A 6,809-nucleotide genomic window follows, 5' to 3' on the forward strand; every position below is an offset into this window, starting at 1 on the left:
TACTATAGTAGACTATTAGAAAGAACAGGCTAGAGATATAGTTTTATCTACAGCTAGTAGAGTACATAGTATAGTAGTCTAGTAATACCTGTTACTATAGTAGAATAATAGAAAGGACAGGCTAGAGATATAGTTTTATCTACAGCTAGTAGAGTACAACATAGTAGTCTAGTAATACCTGTTACTATAGTAGAATAATAGAAAGGACAGGCTAGAGATATAGTTTTATCTACAGCTAGTAGAGTACAGTATAGTAGTCTAGTAATACCTGTTACTATAGTAGAATAATAGAAAGGACAGGCTAGAGATATAGTTTTATCTACAGCTAGTAGAGTACAACATAGCAGGCTAGTTAGGCTACAGGTACAGCAGATCACCATCAGTATCCGGACAATCAAACTGAAAAAGAAAATATTTTAGTTAAATTTGTTTTGCGAAAAGTAAAATGTTTTTTTTTTGTAATGTGAAAAGTTTCTAGAAGTCTTTCCCAAAGATGACATAAAAATCAAAACTTTAAATTAGTAACCATCCATTGGTTTACAGACTTGTGAAAAAAGGTAATAACAAAATATAATCTTGTTTAATTTTTTTATTTCTTGAATTCAAAATTAGAGTAAAACACTTGAGGGAGAAAGGGTTAAATAACTGTATCTCCCCATCGCAACCACCTTGTGCAACCCTTCTACTGGGTCATTGAAAATCAACCAAGCTTATGTTAACACAACCAAGTAGCAAAAAAAATTTAGAAGCAGACGAAAGAGGTCTTTGAAAAAAAGGGAGGTAGTTGTCTGTATATACATAAATACTATAGATCTGTTACTTCAAATATGATATTTATAATTTAACTATTGAACTATTAAATATATTTTCTTCATTTTTTCAGGTTCAAAAGTTTAAAGTAGTAAGATTTTTAGTTGAGCATAAAATCTCGGAAATCTGTAAGAATTGTACTTTTTAGGGAGGCTTCACAAATGTCTTGGCTTTAGGCTATTTTCAGTCATATTCCGCACCGCCCTAGAGGCTTCGGGCGATTAAATCAAATATTCATAGTTAATCAATTAACATGTACTAATTAAGTTTTGCTAACATGTATAAATACCTATGCATGAATGATGTAGCTATTGTCTAGACTTAAGATATTATGAGAAGGTGTTTATACAAAACCAGTAAAATGAACATAAGAAAACAAATATACGAATAAGTGTTTTATTACCCCCTCAAATAAGTCTACACTAAAATTCGTATGTGATCATTTGAATTGTTTTATGTATATGATATAAGATGTAGGTATCTAAAGGGACAAGTCAATGGCCGATAAATCTATGTACATCCCCAATGATGACAAACAAGATGGCACTTTCTGTAGATAAAAATAATTGTTTGATACGTTTGAACAAACGATGTAATAAACAAACCAATACAAGTCCCCAATGTTGTTGAGCCAACGAATAAGTAAACATTATTGTAAAACTTTGGGGAATAGTATAATAAACAGCTCATTGTATTATCTCTAGATAAGAGAGTTGAGTGTCCAAATAACATAATCTTTTCATCTGCTGTTTTGAATAAAGATGAATAATTGAGAAATAATAAATTATGTTGTTAATATATCCACTTGGCTCCTACACAAGACAGGCATTGGGCACAACACTTGGGCAGAGAAGTAGAGCACATTGGACTGTTTATAACACTAGTCCCCAAAGTCTTATATAATAATGTTTTCTTAGTCGGTGGCTTAACATCCTTAAAGACTTATTGGTTCATTTAGCTGAGTGTCCAAACGTTTCAACCACTAATTGTATTCTACAAAAGCGGTAAGTTTGTGTAGCATTATTGCATGGTTATGTACATCAATTTATCGGCCAATGTCTTATCCATTTAGATCCCTGTTTTCCAAGTGATGCCTAAAACCTTATCAAATCGTCAATGGTTGGTTTAAGATTAAAAACCAGTATTTTTAATGTCCACTAGATATATTTTTGTTTATCATATTTGGGGTGTAAAGAATTAACCGTCTATAGTCTTATCCCTTAGTTCCCTGATAATAGTTCACCTTGGGAGCTATATTAATCATTCTAATAAGTGTTAGGAACATAGATGTTTATTCAATCAATTATTGTCTCATTTCATTTAAGAAAAGTGTAAATAAATCTAAAATTAAACTTAAACTTTCGTTTTATCCTAAAGTATACAATTTATGTTCATTAAAGCATCATGTCTTTTTATTTATAACCAACTGGTGATTGTTTTTTTTTTAACATGAAACAATGTGTATTGGACTTATCAAATAAAAATAACATGTTTAAAAAATTGTGTTGATCACTGTATGTAATATATAAAGTTTTAAGCTTATTTATCTATAGCGAAGGATCTCGCGAACTGCTGTACCGATTTGGTTCTCCTCTACAGTGGAGCTTCTTATAGGTCCAGAAAAGGTTTATAAATATTTTGGGAATAGAGTACCTCCACGCTCTGAAGAGAAATCACCCGTTGAAAAACTCCCCCCCACCCAAAAAACCTTTTCATTTTTAAACCCAAAATGTAAAATGGAGGGTCGACACATGCCTTCCCTTTAATGCCCCTAGAGGCATCTATCGGCGTAGCCTCTAGTACAGGGAAATAGCTCTTGTTTTTTAGTTTTAAATAATAATAATAAGAAATGGTAACCTTCATTCATTCTTTTAAAAACAATAAAATTTTAATTTTCCTTTTATAACTAAAATGTTTTGGGTTTAAATTACCCCAAAATACATCAAAACCACTTAAAGTGTATAAAAAAATAAATAATAATTTATAAAGCAAGGACAGTTATATCCAAAAATAGTGAAATAGTAATTTTTATGGTGTATACGAAAACAAAATGATAAAGTTTTTTATATGTATGTATGTACTTTAGGATTTTGCTAAGCGCTGAACTGATATACTTCATCTTGAAATGGAGCTTCTCATAGGTCCTGGAAAGGTTTATAACTATTTGGGGGAGGGTACCACCAACCTCCCAAGAGATATCATCCCTCTAAAAAAATGTCCTCCCTATTTAAATTTAAAAAAAATATTTTAAAACTAAAAAAATGAGACTCAAATTCAACCCCCAAGTTCCCTCAAGGCCTCTAGGGGCATAGACATAAAATAAAGTGGATTCATGTTCTGTTGAATTACTTTTGTGTATACAAGCTAAATTATTCCCTCTCTTTTATCCTCGTATGGATTATAGTATGGCCGTTCTATTGCTGAAGAGTAGCTTTGCTTCTGAAAGATATTGATGTGTTTTTTTTCTTTTGTTTTATTGTATCTTTTTTTCTCGTACTAATAAATGTTCTAAGAAAAAAAGGATAACAACAATATAAAAGCTTATCAAACCAGACAAAAATAATAACAAATATAGAGTGACATAGCAGCTTTAGGAACATTTTGACAGTTTTGAGATTTAAAACTTTTACCTCACTGACGACGAGCGGATGGGCTCTGTGTTGAGCGACTTTCGCAGCATTAAAACAAAAATCTGTGTAAATCTTCATCAAAATTGTTTTAATACAGGATGCCTAATATTATGTAGGACGCCTTCACTTTATCAGACTTGTAGTATAGCTTCGCTTCCCAGCTCTACCCCCAATTTTCTGTTAATTCCCATTACGCTAAGGGAGAAGCCATCTTGAATAGATCAATATAATTTATTGTGCATTTGTGTAGTAATTGTCAATTTTAACCATTTATTATGTTTTGTTCAATGATTTGTGTAGCTGCTGATCCCCCCCTTGGCTCAGGGATGGGATCAGCTTTGTATAAACTATTTTGATATGATCTGTTTTAGTATGCCAATTTCATTTCTTATATAAGTGTCCTTAATCCATGTATTATTCTATTATGTTGTAAACCGTCAAGGAACAGTGAAATGTCTGTCTGTCTACAACGCTCGTAATTACGAACCCCCGAGGCTAAAGCGGGGTCACACTCCCACAATTACATTGTAAAATTATTATCAAAAAGCTAAACAAAATGTTCAATGCCGACCTAATGATAATGATTATTTTGGAAGGTTTATAATTCTTTTTAGGTAGGTTTTCCAACATTGCAAGGAAAGACCCCTCTCCCCTTAAAGAAAAACTTCCACTCCCTAACTAAAATTAAAATTTGTGGTTTTCAATTTTAAAACATAGTTAAGAAATAGCTTTTAAAAATATTTGATTCCTGAGAAATCTATCTGGTAAAATGATAAATAAACATAGAAATGTTGACTTAATATTGGGTTCTAGAGACGTTTTGGCATTCAAGTACACTTTGATTTACAGTCGGGGATCTAAAGGGATAAGACAATGGCTGATAAATTGATGTTTATCCCCAATGATGACACACAAAAATATATCGTTTGTAGATTAAAATTATTAGTTGGAACGTTTGAACGCTTAACTAAATAAACCAACCAATCAAAATTCAGTAAAAGTCACCAAAGCTGTTAACCCAACGAAGTAACCTTATTGTAAAACTTTGGAGTCTAGTGTAATAAACAGCCCATTATCCCCTCTGTCTCTGCTTTATAATAATATCTGTTAAACTGAAGTAGTTAAGCTGACACACAATGTCAGTATATTAAAGTAAAAGAATAGAGTGGGAATGATCTATATGCAACTTTTACAATTGGGTGGGAAGTGGACCCTGTGCCGACTTTCAATTAGGTTGAATATCAGCCAATAGCGTTAGAAATATTAGCAAGCAATTTGCTAGCAGACGATAAAGGTCTCCACCACTTAGGACAGGTAGTTTTCTGGATTATACATCTATATTTATACATTTATTGTATATTGAAAATTATTGTATAAAAGTAACGCTTATTATAAGTCTAAGGTAGGTTTTAGGCTATTTTTCACCTTATGAAATATGGGGGATAGTTACTGTTACACAGTGACGTTAGAACCCAGTTTTAATATAAGAAATTGGTTTCTAGAGATTGGTATTTCATTTTATAGAATACATATTTAGATTTGGTGTACTATCATACAGGTTGCATAAAAAAAAACAAATATTGCGCGAAATATTCATAATTTTAGTATCTTGCAGTTAGAAGCGTATGACCAATGACGTCCAAGTTTTTTTGAGGGGGTAAAATGAGGGGTTTCTAAGGTTATAGGGAAGTAATCTGAAGTATTCTCTTTAAAAATGAGTAAAATGAAGGGTGTCAATAACGATTTACTGCCGCTTGGACGTCTATACTTCTGACTATGCACAGATTTCATTTTAAAAATTATTTTCTTTAAAATTTTTGGGTATAGTCCCTTTCGTGGCAACACTCCTTAAGTTATCTAGTTTTTCTCCTATTTCTAGCCCCTGCGGAGGGCTCTACCCCTACGGGCCCCATTTGCCTATTCCTTTGGGGCAATCATCTAACCCAATATAAGCTAACCTAACCTAAAATAACCTATCAAAAGCCATTTTAAAATACGACGAATCGCCCCTTCAGGGGCGTTGCCACGAAAAGGACTATTCCCAAATTTTTTTTATAAAGCTAGATCTAATGATTTATGAGCTAGCTGCCCAGATTTATAGCGTAACAGGAATAATTCTGCTATGTCAGGCACATGAAAATAAAAGTTACAATAGAGGACGTAAAGGGCAGTAAAGAGGACTTCCAGACAAAGGTCTTGCAATTAAAGAGTTGGTTATCTATTGGGTAGCTAAACTCTTTGGGTGATAGATCAACAAGTTTAGTTTAAATGAATGATGCACTAGGGTCTTTGGACGATCGCTTGAAGCCAAAGAGGTCAAATGTATTCCTTACAAAAGTGACAGGATATCTATAAATCTATGTGTGTGTGTCTTTGTGTACTGAAGGATCTCGCAAGCCACTGGACCGATAGGGTTCTTATTTCCATAGTTTCTGGGATGGTTTAAAACTATTTTGGGGAAGAGTACATGTAACCTCCCAAGAGATATCAATTCCTCGAGAGCCGCATGTAGATAATACAAGCTAACAAAAACAATAATTATAATATTTTAAGTAAAGCAACTTTTACTTATGTTTAAAATCCATCAAAAAACTAGAGAATTTTATATTTTGTTTGTGGAATGGAATCATCCTTTAAACCCTATTTATTAAGTATGTGCGCTGCATGATAATATGTACACTGTACACTTTAAAACATAACTAAAATACTACATCGAAAATAAATAGTACAAATTGAAAAACTAGGATAATACTTTCAGTCATTTAGGAAAATGTAAACCTAATATAAGAAAAATTGCATCTATTTTCTGGCTTTGAATTTAACTTAGATACACATAATATTAAGTTGTATGAATATTATTGGTGTTTCCCCTCAATGTGCCTTGTTGAACACAGAAACCCTCCCTCCCATTATTTTTATAAGTGTGGTATTTTACCAGTATTTCAATGTTGGACCTTATGATATTTAACTTGCATACATTCTTTGACTACTGAGTACCTATCCCCCAAATCCATGCAATTCCTGGAAGCGCGGGGATTTTTACGTTATAAAATAACTGTGGGTGTGTTTTCATGGAAAATTTTATACTCTTTTAAGGCGCATGTCCTTAAAAAAAACATGTGCAAAGCAGCGTCCTTTTTGGGTCATTTGAGATCCTAAATTCCCACCCCCCTTTTCATAGCATTAAAATTACACAATAGGACAATGAGAGGTAAATTAATCTTTCCCAAATTTAGATTTATGATTAAAAGTATCAGAATAAAAATATTTCTATTGTATTCGTTTTTTGTTCTAAAATCTTACTTTAGTTTAGAACTTTTTTCTTTAATTTCTAAATTTTTGTTTCTCCATATAGCTTTCCTATAAGCA

General features: G+C 32.4%; 1 long non-coding RNA gene across 1 annotated transcript in view; it reads right to left on the reverse strand.

The window, feature by feature from the left end:
- Window positions 1-268: 268 nt before the first annotated feature.
- LOC145324360 (uncharacterized) overlaps window positions 269-6,809 on the reverse strand; it is a 57,149-nt gene continuing 50,608 nt past the window's right edge. The window contains exon 3 of the long non-coding RNA XR_013881259.1: window positions 269-399. This is a non-coding gene — a long non-coding RNA (uncharacterized LOC145324360). The remainder of the gene's footprint in view (window positions 400-6,809) is intronic.

This window comes from Acartia tonsa, chromosome 7 (assembly GCF_053477335.1).
Source record: "Acartia tonsa isolate MP-2025a chromosome 7, ASM5347733v1, whole genome shotgun sequence".
NCBI classification, from domain to species: Eukaryota; Metazoa; Arthropoda; class Copepoda; order Calanoida; family Acartiidae; genus Acartia; species Acartia tonsa.